This window comes from Primulina tabacum, chromosome 1 (genome assembly GCF_025594145.1).
Source record: "Primulina tabacum isolate GXHZ01 chromosome 1, ASM2559414v2, whole genome shotgun sequence".
Lineage (NCBI taxonomy): Eukaryota > Viridiplantae > Streptophyta > Magnoliopsida > Lamiales > Gesneriaceae > Primulina > Primulina tabacum.
In genome coordinates, this window is record NC_134550.1 from 146,052 (window position 1) to 160,279 (window position 14,228).

A 14,228-nucleotide genomic window follows, 5' to 3' on the forward strand; every position below is an offset into this window, starting at 1 on the left:
AAGTCATGAGATTTTTCATCGATGCTACAGTTGGCTTCACTGGAGGGGACATTACTGCTGCTTCTTTTTCCCATTTTTGCTTAGTTTATAGTTTCAGTTTTCGTCTTGGACTTGTTTGTACTGTTTCTGAGGTACCATATAGTCTGTAGCTGATCAGAATCAAGAATGCAATTTTTACAGTTTTGGAATTTGAATAATACACATTGCCCACCTAAAGATTAGCAACATGTCTTGTATCACCACCAAAAAGAATAAATAAATCCAGTATATTTGTTTTTGTCATCTATGAATACATATGAACGAAAAAGATTTTCCTCTTGAGAAACAAGATATTTTTCTAATGTTGATAAATAATGATAGATTTTTTCTTCTTAAATAACAAATGCTAAATTAAATAAGAGTAAATTTGGTAAGACTGGATGATGACACAAAATACAAATTTAATAATATAGTATATAAAGTTGTAGCGTGATGCATAATCCCAACTAAATGAAGAATTACTTTATAATCAGCAACATAGTATTTATTTATATTGAGAGAGATTATGGATGTGTTTGCCGAGATAATCACAACTTGGGAAACAAACTCCTCAAAAAAAAAAAGGGGGAACGCTAATCTGTGCAAGAATATTTGACCTTGTTATAGTCCAATATATTTTTCAGGAAAGAAGGTAGGTGTTGGAGGCAAGGATGATTCAGCTCAAGCAATATTGGTGGGGAATAAATTAGACCAAGGAAATCGTGGCTGGACGACGACGATGATAATAATAATCCATGTTGATGATGCTTGAGTAGATCGGTCGAGTTAAGTGGACAATCTACTAGGCAAAGAGTGTTTCTTCCTTGAGAGATGCTGGTCACCGGATAGGATAAGCTTGGTGGGATGGTCTGCACACACTTGAACAATAAAATGTCAGTGGGACGTCAGAAGGATTTCCAATATGACCACTCTGACACTTAGATCAAAGAAAGAGTGGCGGGCTTCTTTTCTCCTATCCCGGGAGTTTCAGGAGGCTGTTAATGATAAGGCCATCTCTTTCTTCCAAACTGGCTTCCAGAACTGCATAGAGCAGTTTGAGGAAGCCGGTTTCCTCCCCGCAGTCAAAGAGAACCTCCATGATATTTGACAAAGCCATCAACTCTCTTTCGGAGAAGGCTCTAGAAGAGATATGGGAGAAGACTACTAGAGCCGTCGTGCCAAAAAGAGATTGAGAAAGTAGCATAGGTTTTGTACTCCGGACATTCGGCCGCTTCCCCACCCAATAATGACTGAACATTCCAATAACCTTAAAAATTGGAAAAAAAGTTCTAAGTGTTGAAGAGTAATAAGGCGTTGTGAGTTTGGGCCGGATAGATGGAATCTTTAGGAACATAGACTTATGACCATGATGGGGCTCAAGGTTTAAATAAAGTTTTTGTGTTTAGAAACTCTAACAATATTGATTTTGATGATAACAAAACTTGTTATTTTGTTTCTAACATATTTACTCAAGTACGAAGTTGTTAACTCAAGTTGGAAGCTGAAACTCGAATTAGTCAAACTGAAAATCTGGAGAGTTTCGGTATTTTGATGATATCTCACACCTCGATAATAAAAATGACAAACCGTCAAAACTACTTAACATGAAATGGACAGGTCGTATTTCATGTCGATTGAGATAAATCGAATGTTATCTAGGAAAACTGATGGTTGCAAGACCAAACTGAATGACGAGTATAGCTGACAAGACCAAACTGAATGACTAGTCCCGCATATGAGCCTAACTGAATGAATGATCAATCTAGCAGACGAGTTAACTAAATTATCAGTCTAGCTGAAGAGCCCAACTGAACAAAGACATAAAATCAGTTAGTCTCAGGGAAAAGTTGCCAGCAAGATGGAAAAGACCATTTCAATATCAGAAACAGTACATAAACTTTCCATACAGTCGTATTATTGTGTCTAATGTATATATCATTCTAGGAGTCTATAAATACAACATGTTGAAGTTCAAATACAGGATTTTGAAGGAGATTCAAAGCATAGACAGCCTACATGAAGAAATTAGCTAGAATGAGAGTAACATGAAGAAATTAACTAGAATGAGAGCAAGCTCCAGTGCGATGATACATTTTGATATAATACACACACTGTAAAAATCCTCACACACAATCACTCACACATATACATTAAAGTTGAATTTCAAATTTTAGTTGAACGAGTCTTCAAACAAAGACAATAATTTTTGTGTTTGTAGCCTTTGCATAAGAAACATTAAACATTATGCGGATTGTAAGGTTGCGGCCTGTAATCGAGAGTGTGCTGTGAGTTCCAATCAGACAAGAGATAAGTCATAAGTTAAAATAAGTTTGCACGAAGAGTTGTATAAATCAAAATTTTCTAGTGAATCCTTTCCAATGTGAAGAAGGGGTGACATAAAAGTTGTTAATATCCGAACATACATAAAAAAATTCACATATATTTATATAATCATATTTACTTATTATTTCTACTGTTTTTAATATAAATTGTTGAAGCATTTTATGTGTTATTCAAATACTAAAATATTTCATACAAATTGTTTCATAAAATGCTTCAACCAAAGTGTTTTTACTCATTTAAATTGCATATCTTTTAAATGATTTACAAAATAATTAATCGTTTTCTACTAATGATTATTTTGAGAGTCTTCCGCTTGGTTTGAAAATCACCCTAGATTTAATTTATCGTTGTTTATTTCAAGAAGCGATTTATTATTTCTCAACGATTATCCCTCAATCGATCTTATCAAGTGGTATCAGAGAGAGTTATTATTGAAAGAATATTTGAAATTGATTTTTATTTTTAAAATTTGTTTTTCATATTTTCTAACACACAAATGCAAAGTTTTAATTTTCTGGCAACTTGCAGCAACCTTGAGAAAAATGGCATAACTCCTTGCTCGGTTGTCCAAATGACAAATCGCTTTTTACATTGCAAACTAGACTCATAGAGGATCATGGTAATATAAAAATTTAAACATGGTCGTGGACAAGAAAAATCAGTTAGTGTGCTATCACAAGAAAATAGGCTAAGGAAAAAGTTGGAGTTTTTGTCAAAAAATCCAAGGTTGTTGCCATCATCAGTGGAAAATGCGACAAAACTCAAATTTCGGTCACATATCCTCAATAAAACTTGGTACCCTAGCTCCATGTTTTATTTATTCTATGTTACTTGAGGAAAATGTTAATTAGATATTCTATCTTGTGCTAGTTTGGCTAGCAATTCCTTTGAATTTGTCGATTATGCTTAATGACTAATAAGGGATAATTTTAATGTTTATGAATATTGAAATTGACAACCATATCTTGATTTTGTATTGGTTGAAATTTATGAGTTTGACTTGTTTATTCTTGTTGAAGCTAGAAACTTGATTTATGTGTTGGATATTTCTTTTTTGCTATTATTTGTGCATTTTATATGTTGAAAATATCATCATTTTGAAAATATTTGTTAGTCATTCATATACTTTAATAAATTTTTAACTTTCAAAAATATAGGGGAGAGAACTAATTATGATTTTAAGGAGGAGATTAATTTTAAATATTATGGGAGAGAAAAATTGTGTGCTTAACTTAATTTTAAAATTTATCTTTTTATTTACACACAAAAGGTGTAGAAATGTGGTAGTTGAAATAATTGTTTATCCAATTTTCCAAGTTTTGTGATTGTCAAAAACGTGGAGATTGTTGGGTTTAGAAACTCTAACAATCTTGATTTTGTTTCTAATATATTTACTCAAGTATGAAGTTGCTAACTCAAGTTTGAAGATGGAACTCGAATTTAACCAAACTGAAAATCCGATGAGTTTCAATTTTTTGATGATATCTCACGGCTCGATAATGAAAATAACAAATCGTTAAAACTTATAAATATAAAACTGAATTTGGGACAAGTCGTATTTCACGTCAGTTGGGCTAAATCAAATGTTATCTAGGTAGACAGATGGTTGCAAGAACAAACTGAATGACCAGTCTAGCAGACGAACCCAAATAAATTATCAGTCTAACATACGAGCCCAAATGAATGATAAGTCTAGCTACCGAGCCAAACTAAATGACAAGTCTAGCAGACGAGCGCAACTAAACAAAAACGTCAAAATAGTTGTGCTCGGGGAAAGTGACCAGCAAGATAGAAATGACCGTTTCAATATCAGAAACAATATATAAATTTTTCAAACAGTTATATTCTTGTGTCTAACAATATCACTATTGGAGCTATGAATACAATATATTGAAAATCAAATACAAGCTTGTGAAGGAGATTCAAAGCATTAGCAACCTACATGAAAAATAGCTAGAATTAAAGCAAGTCCAAGTGTGATAATACATTCAATATATACATACATTGTAAAAATCATCACACACAATCACTCATACATATATATGAGAGTTGAATTTCAAAGTTTAGTTCAGTGAGTCTTCACACAAAAATATTAAAGATTATGTTTTTAGTCTTTGCATAAGAGACGTTAAATATTATGAGGATTGTAAGGTTTTGGCCTACAATCGAGAATGTGATAGGAGTTTCAATTAGACAAGAGATAAGTCTTAGTTTGAATTGGGTTTGTACAATGAGTTGCATAAATCAAAGACTTCTAGTTAATCATTCCTAAGGGGAAAATGGATGACATAGAAGTTGTTAATCTTTGAACATCCAAAAACAAATTCGTATATATTTTTTTTATCATATTTACTTATTATTACTATTGTTTTTAAGGTGCATTGTTGAAGCATCTTATATGTTCTTCAAATACCAAAATATTGCATACAAATTGTTTGATAAAATGCTTCAACCAAAATATTTTTACTCATTCAACTTGCGTATATCTTAAATGTTTTACAAAATATTTAATCGTTTTTTACGATAATTATTTTGAGTGTCTTACGCTTGGTTTGAAAACAAAACTTGATTTAATTCATCGATGTTCAATATTTTAAGAACCGAGCTATTGTAGGTCATCGATTATCCCTCAGTCGATCCTATCAAAAGTGTCAGGACTTGATACAACCCAGACTTAAATGAGATATCGGGGCCTTATACCTCTAGCGTTTAGTAGCATACCGAGACCTCATGCTTCTCGGGTTTATTAGAATATCGAGGTCTCATGCATCCTGGGTTTAGATAATGTGTCGGAGGCTCATGTCTCTCGGGCTTAAATAAGTGGTCGGGTCTCATGCCTCCCGAGATTAGATAAGTTATTGGGACAATCTATCGTGCAGAGATTGTTTCTTCCTTGCAAGATGCTGTGACTGGATAGGATGAGCTCGGGTGGGATGGTCAGCATACACTTAAACAAAAAAATGTTAGTGGGGCACTGAAAGTATTTCCGACTTGGCAACTCTGACGTTTAAATCAGTCAAGCATTCTTGCAAAAGAAAGAAAGTGTTTTATAGAGAGTGCTTGTGCAAAAAATTAGATTGAACTCTCCTATGAATGAGCAAACCTGTGTATTTATAGGAGAAGTGGTAATTATGACATAGTTTTCAGTGCTGGGTCACTTCATAGGACCATACACCGGCCCATGCCCTACCTCGTCACACTGCCAAGACTGAATGATGAATGAAGAAGAGAAGCCAGTGATTGGAGAGATAAATTGAATGATGAAAGGGAGAAGAAATATGTGAAAGAGGATGAAGATGGTGGAGGAGAGTAGCTAGGGTAGAGTGCGCCCGTAATGAGAGAGCCCTACCTTCAGCCTCACCTCAAGGGCGAGGTCTGTAGCTTCAATCTTGCCTTAAGGTGAGGTCACACGCTGGATTGCTCTAAGAGGACGAGACTCGGATGAGAAACCCGTGAGCTACACGCTCGTGATCCCTACGGAGTATCTGTGGTTCCCTACATTTATTCATATAAATACTGGGTTTGCTCATTTCATTTGTAACTTATTATTTTCATTTCAAGGGGAGCCCAAACTCCTCCATTTGCTTATTTATTCTGTCTCTGACTTGAACATCAGAGCGGATACACCTAGACACCCTCCCGGTCCCCTCTAATACTCTTTGATTGATTTCAGGTCCACCTTGGACTTAAAGCTTTGGGTTCAAGTTGGATTCGGATTTCAAATACGAACCCCTCATCTGTGGGAAAATTTGAGCTAAGACGTAGATATGGAACACATTAGAGAAATTATAAAAACCAACTCAGTGTCATCACGTCCTCACCCAAGGATTGAGCAGCCTCCGCTAGAGGTGAATGTGGGAAACATGACCATGGAGCAGTTATGCCAAATCATTAATGACACAATGGAGGATTCTATGAGAAAGAACCAAGTACCCCCCATTGTTCGAAGTTTAGGATCAACAACAATTACATAAGGGATTGATCGAGTAGAGAGTGGTCGAGGCTAGTGGAAGTGATTGAGGGAGAGATGGAAAAAAGGCATGTAAGGTGATAGTGGTGGGTTGGGGCTAGGCTGAGGAGTTGGGGTTCTATGTAGAATGTCAAAAATTTGGTGGGCAAAGATCTTGGGCGCAAGGGAAAGGACAAGGTGACTTTGGTATGAGAGCGAGTGTGAGAGGACGCCGCACGATGTGACGCATTTTAAAGCCGTGAGACCTCGGATCAAAGCGGATAATATCACAAGTGGGCTGGGTCGTGACAAGATCATGCATAGAATTAGGGTGAATAGATATCGTGGTGATGGTGGGCGAGGCAAGGTGATAGGCGGAGGTCTGATATGATTAGGTGGGCGAGTTGTGGAGATGTCAGGCGAGCATGACGAGCACAAGGGTCAGGCGTGCAAATGTTCGAGAGAGGGTGAGTGGGGTGAATTTAGATAAAGAAAGTAGTGATGGAAAAAGAAAATGAAATTCTTTTCTTTCTTTGCTATTACGTGAGAGGGATTCTCGTCAAATTCTAATCAATAGAATATATAAGAATGTGATGGAAGTATTGATCATTAAACACCAGGGAGGTTTTAAAATGTGGCTTGTTGCATCAGTATACTGAGGGGATCAAGTGCACTGTGCTCTTAAAGTGTTTTATCACATGTATAAATAATACTTTCATTTATATTTTATTGCATATTAAATTTATTATTTTTCTTCTAAGGTGACAGAGGGTGAGGAGGTGGAAGTTTTATTTTTCTGCTAAGACATCGCCTAGCAAATGAATTAGAGGGTGAGTAGGGAAAAATTTTATTTTCCCACTAATGATATGCGTAGCATAGGAGATATGTGGGAGGCGAGGTGGTAAGGAGTTTTTCATTTTTCCTGTTAAGGCTACTAGCAGAGGAATTATGTGTGGAGGAAAAATGGTAAGATATCTTTTATTTTTCATGCTAAGACCCGACTTAGAAGTGGAGTTATGAATTGAGGAATAGAGAGTTTTATTTTCCTGCAAAGACATAGCTTAGCAGAGGAGTAAAATGGTGAGGAAGTTGAACTTTTATTTTCCAGCTAAGGTTATGCCTAGAAGAGGAGTTATGTGGGAGGCGAGGTCATAAGGGGGGGGGGGGGGTGGGGTGGTAAAGGAATATTTTATTCCTTCATTATTTTGCAAAATTGATATTATCAATTTAAGATTTTGCCTTTCTAGATTATAAAATCTTTCTTGATTTAATTCTAAATGATAATATCTTGGTTGACTTATTTCTAGATATTATAAAATTTAATTTTAATATGGTATTTATCTCTATAATATTTTATCCTTATTTGAAAGAGTCTTATGCATATTAAACTCTTATTTTCATGTTTGTAGGATTGATTTTATGGAAAGATAATGTGGCCAATATATTGTTGCATATATATGGAATTTTGAGAGGTGAATGTCACAACTTTTGGAGAGGGACATTCACACAGCTACTGGAGTTTTTCTGAACGTACACAACTTCAGTATTGAAGATTTCGTGTGAAGTTTTTGTGTGATCATATTGATCGCTTTACCGTGTTGCTGATTGGTGTGTCCAACACTCGAAGAACAACACTGACGCAGAGTGTTGATCAAAGAGTGGTTTCGTTTGGTTTTCAGCAATACGTTTTTATTTCATGCATCTAGTATTTACTTTGAGTTTAAGATGCATCTTAATTCCTTGGAGTGTAAAGTAATTTAGTTTTGTTTAACTCGCTAGTATTGTTTTGGTGTAAACGATATACATAATTTTCTATTGAATATTTTTCATGAGGCATTGCTAAAATTTAAATTCGGTACTTATTTATTAAAAATTTACGTGTGTGTTAAGTAATCAATTTCAGTTGCGTGTTGTGCGCTTGTGTTGACAACACTCGAGCACAACACTAAATTTTGATACACACAATTTATTAATTTCATGCACGTTTATGAGCTACATCCCCCTTTCAAGTGGTATCAGAGCCAACGCTTGATACACTAAGTGATTGATTCTGGTCTTCTGTTGTCTTTACAGGAAATATACTAATAGCTCGATGGACGCGTTGGCTTCAAGTGTTGCCTTTAGACCACCGGTCTTTGATGGATTGAATTATGCGTTTTCGAAGGTCAAGATGAGGATGTACATAAAGTCCATCGAAGAAAGAGATTGGCAATGGGTTCTCGATGGTTGGTCACCACCTATAATTGTGGATGTTGATGGTGACAGCTGAGTCAAGCCTGAGAATTCATGGACTAATGATGAGGTTCAGACCTCGAGTTTCAACTCTAAGGCACTTAATCTCATCTTTACCTCTGTTGATGTCAACATGTTCAGCCTAATCACAAACAGCATATCAGCAAAAGAAGCATGAGACATTCTCCAAAAGCACTGCAAAGGATCTGAAAGTGTTTGAAGAACCAAATTGAGACTGCCGAATTCCAAATTTGAGAGCCTAAGGATGGAGGAAAATGAGACCATTGTTGAATATGATCGAAGATTTCGTGACACTGCAAATGAAGCTTTTAGTCTTTGTGATCCTATGTCTAATGAAGTAGTGAAAGAATGGCCCGTACTTAAGAGCGTAACCGAGATACGTAATTTCTTGGGACTAGCTGGCTATTATCGAAAATTTATTCAAGGATTCTTATCTATTGCGGTACCCTTGACCGTCTTGACAAAGAATAATGCAAAGTTTATATGGGGATCTGAGTGCCATGAAAGTTTTGACAAGTTGAAGCAAGCTTTTATCTCAACGGCAGTATTATCAATGCCATCGGGGCAAGGAGAGTATGTTCTGTATATCGACGGTTCGAAACTTGGTTGGGGCGCAATTCTGATGCAAAATGACCGGGTTATAGCTTATACATCGAGACAGTTGAAATTGCATGAGAAAAATTACCCCACAAACGATCTTGAGCTCGCGACTGTCGTATTTTCATTAAAGATTTGGAGACATTACTTGTATGAGGAGAAGTGCAAGATTTTCACCGATCATAAAAGTTTGAAATATTTCTTCACACAAAAGAATTTGAAAATGAGGCAAAGAATATGGATGTAATTAGTAAAATATTACGATTGTGACATTAGCTACCATCCGGAAAAAGCTAATGTAGTAGCGAACACATTGAGTAGAAATACATCATTTATTAAACAAATATCACTTCAGTGATCATTGCAGTCCGAGATTCAGCCATTCGAGCTTGCGATGTATGCTAGGGGCAAGGCCCCTAATCTTGCTACCATGACAGTACAGTCGACCTTGAGGGATAGAATCCGTGAGGGGCAGTCTACTGACGATCAATTGCAAAAGTGGAGATTGAGAAATGAAGCCAAGGGTCTGAAACTGTATTCTGAAGAAGGTGACATAGTTCGATATCAAGATCGACTATGGGTTCCTAGTGGCAATTTTTTGAGGAAGTCGTAATGAAAGAAGCTCATGATACTCATACTCCACACATTCTGCAAGTACGAAGATGTATAAAGACTTGCAATTATTATATTGGTGGCCGGGCATGAAGCGTGATATCCTGCGATTTGTATCCGAATGTTTGACATGTCAACAAGTTAAAGCTGAGCATCAGAGGCCAGCAAGGAAACTTAAGCCACTTTATATTCCGAGTGTAAATAGAAAAATATCACTATGGACTTTGTCGTGAGATTACCGAAGACTATCAAGGTATTTAATGTTATATGGGTGATAGTGGACTGTCTTACGAAATCATCGCATTTTCTACCTATCAAGACGACATTCATTATGCCACAGTATGTCGATTTGTATATTCGAGAGATTGTTCGACTGCATGGGATTCCGGTAACTATTGTTTCTGACAGAGATCCGAGATTTACATAATCTTTCTGGAAAAATCTGCATGCAGCGATGAGGACTAAATTATTATTCACTTTAGTATTTCATCTTCAAAGTGATGGTCAGTCTGAAAGAGTAATTCAAATTTTGGAGGATCTACTGCGAGCATGTGTGATCGATTTTCAAGGGAGTTGGGAGTCCAAATTACCTCTAGTGTAGTTTACCTATAATAATAGCTATCAATCATCAATAGGGATGGCTCCATACGAGGCATTATATGGGAGAAAATGTAGATCACCCATACATTGGGATGAGGTTGGTGAACGAAGAGAGTTTGGACCGGGCTTGATCAAGCACACCGCTGAGTTAGTAGTCAAGATTCGAGATAAGATGAAAACTGCACAGAGTCGACATAAAAGTTATGCCGATAAGCGTCGAAGGGAGTTAGAGCTTGCCGTTGGTGACCATGTGTTTGTGAAAATGGCACCTATGAAAGGTGTTATGAGATTTGGCAAGAAAGGAAAGCTCAGTCCGAGATACATTGGACCATTTGAGATTTTGGAAAAGATTGGGAGACTAACCTATAGAGTGGCATTATCACCGATGCCAGTCGTAGTGCATCATGTGTTCCACATCTCGAAGTTGCGAAAGTACATGTCGAATCCTTTGCATGTACTACATTATGATCCACTGCAGCTGACTCCAAATATGTCACATGAAGAGAGACCTACACAAATTCTAGGAAGACAAGAAAAAAAACTACGAAACAAGGTTATTCCAATTGTCAAAGTCAAATGGCTAAATCACTCGGAAGAAGAAGCTACTTGGGAGACCGAGAGGGACTTGAGGATTCGCTATCCGAAGTTACTCGATAAGTTTTAATTTCGTGGACGAAATTTCATTTAAGGGAGGGATGCATTGTAAGGTCCAAAAATAAGAAAACATAATTCAACTGCATGCAAATCTAGAAAAATGGAAAATGACCAATTAAATGACTTTAATGGCATGACTTAATTGATATATGCATGATTACATGTTAAAATAGGATTTTATTATTTGAATGCATAAGACTGTATTTTTAAAGGTTATTCGAGATGCGATCGAGGAACGAAGACTGATGGCTAAAAAAAATAATATTTTTATTAAATAATTGTTTTCAATTATTTAAAATAAGATTGATGCTAAATGATATTTTTGAAAATAAAGTGTTTGAGGTGATTTTATACCACGAGTCGTAAATTTTAACAGTAATTGATTTTCAACGAAAATATGAACTTTTAGACAAATCGGCTAATATTTTTCACCAACTTTCCTAAACGAAATTTTTTAAATATGCAATAATGGGCTTAATGGGCCTAGTATATCATACTAATGGGCCTAAGCTTGTACACTTGTGTATTTATCAAAATAAAATCCTAAAACCCCTACCCCAAACACTCAAACTCACGTCCCCTTCCCCTCAATTTTACAAGGACTCTCCCCTCCCCCTCAAACACACGCACACACGAGAAATCATTAAGTAAGGTCACTATTTTGAAGGAAAATCAACCAAGGGTCCTCTGTTCGTCATCGTTCTTCGCATCTCAACGAAATTTGTCGTGCGTAAATTACGCAAAGGCACGCCATTAATATTTTTTTTCCTCATCTATCACACCATAATACTTGTTTGAATTGTGTTTGAATGGAAAAAATGATGGCATTGCTTTATTTTCGTTTTTATGCATTAACATGTCAAAAACTCATGATTTTATGTTCCAAAACTGGATATATTACTGCATGAAGGGGCTGCCATCATAGGGTCACCAAAAGGGAATATTTTAAGGGTGTTTAAACGTCCCTAGACCACAGTTTTGTGGCTGCACACGAAAAAAACTGAGCTTGATTGAAATAGAAGCATGTTGATGCATTAGGGTCTCGGTTAAGGGAGTAACCAACGCATGCCTCGACCAGGGCTCGAGCTAGGCATGGTTGTGTGTGAGGAAGGGTCCTAGCCACGCTAGGACTCAAGCACAGCAGTAAGCGAAGAGTCAACAAATTAATAAATATGAAATTAAATCAAAAACCATGAATTTAGTCCAAATAAAAATATAAGAAATTTTATTCAAGCTTAAATAATTATTTAGGATGGTCGAGAGTCAATGAAAGCAAGAAAAATTCAAACTCGAGAAATTTTACGTCTAGGGGTAAAACAATCATTTTACACTGAAAAATGGGTGGACATCATGCCAGTGCCCCAAATGCTGTAATCATGATAAAATGCTTATTTTAAATGTTTAAGGAATTTTATGATAAAACATTAAAGCTAAAAGATATGTTGCATGCTTGGTTTAAAAGAAAAATGATATTTATGTGCATGATTTTTATAAGTGATGAAAATTTGAAACGTTGTAGGAGAAAAGGTAATTGTGATTATTATGATGTTATGATGATATGATTGGGGATATCGTGAGGTGAGGCAAAAGGCCCCAGAGGGAGCCCATTTACTGGAGATGGCCCTAGAGGGAGCCTGTCTATGGGAGAAGGCCTCAGAAAGAGCCCAACGATCGTATTTCCATATGATGATGATAGGCCAAGGCTAAGTTGACGGGTGAGAGTGTCGCTGATGTCCCCCTCGCCCAGTAATGTGGTTACATGTAGATGGATCCATCGACCTTATGATGAAAAGAAAGTCACAATTAACGATCCGAATTCGATAAAGGAAAACATATATGCTTATGATGAAAAAAAATGTTTATGATGAAATGATATATGCTATGCAAGGATGAAAGGAAAAATGTTTATGTTTATGCATATCCAGGAAAAGTTATTTTATGTAAAAATATTTTCACTGTTGCATGAGATTATATATATTTTACTTGTTATCAAGATTATGGTTTGCTGAGTCATTAGACTCACTAGGTGTGATGGATGCAGATGAGCATGATATTAATGATGATGGAGGTTTTGATGGTTGATCCTACTAGATTGAAGGTGCACACAACCCGATGACCAACGCTAGATTTTCCTCATTATGATTATGATTTACGTTTAAGTTTACGTTAAAATATGATTTTGAGTGATTTTGGAGAGGATGTTAGAGGTAGGATGATTTTGAAATATTGGTAAGTTAGGTTTTTGAAAAGATTTGCGAACTTATGTTTCAGATTGCTTTCTTCTGAATTTTCAAAGTTAGTTGGTATGTTTTATTGTAAATTAGTGTCAAAATATTTTATACATGTATATGTATGGTTCGGTCGAGACTAGGAGAATAGGGGAAAAAATTCTAGCATATTTCAAAGATAAACGAGTAGTTGACGTTTCAACTGTCGACAACACCAATTATCTAACATGATTTTAATTCAGGGGGAGACGAACTTTATCGCAGGGGGAAAAATACTCTTTTACCCGGGGGAGCTTAATTGACAGCGATGATTGCCAAGATTACCATTTTTGGATGTTTTGTCCATAAAGACAAAAAGGAGGAGATTGAAAGAATATTTTATTCCTTCATTATTTTGCAAAATTGATATTATCAATTTAAGATTATATCTTTCTAGATTATAAAATCTTGCTTGATTTAATTCTAGATGATAATATCTTGGTTGACTTATTTCTGGATATTATAAGATTTGATTTTAATATGTTATTTATCTATAAGATATTTTATCCTTGTTTGAAAGAGTCTTATGCATATTAAACTCTTGTTTTCATATTTGTAGGATTGATTATGGGAAGATAATGTGGCCAAGATATTGTTGCATATATACGGAATATTGAAAGGTGAATGTCACGACTTTTGGAGAGAGATATTCACACAGCTACAGGATTTTTTCTGAACATTCAAAAGTTCAGTATTGAAGATTTCATGTGAAGTTTTTGTGTGATCGGATTGATCGCTTTACCATGTTGCTAATTGGTTTGGCCAATACTCAAAGAACAACACTTACGCAGAGTGTTGAGCGAAGAGTGGTTTCATTAAGTTTTAAGCAATACGTTTTTGTTTCGTGCGTCTAGTCTTTACTTTGAGTTTTTGATGCATCTTAATTTCTTGGAGTGTCAAATAATTTAGTTTTGTTTAACTCACTAGTATTGCTT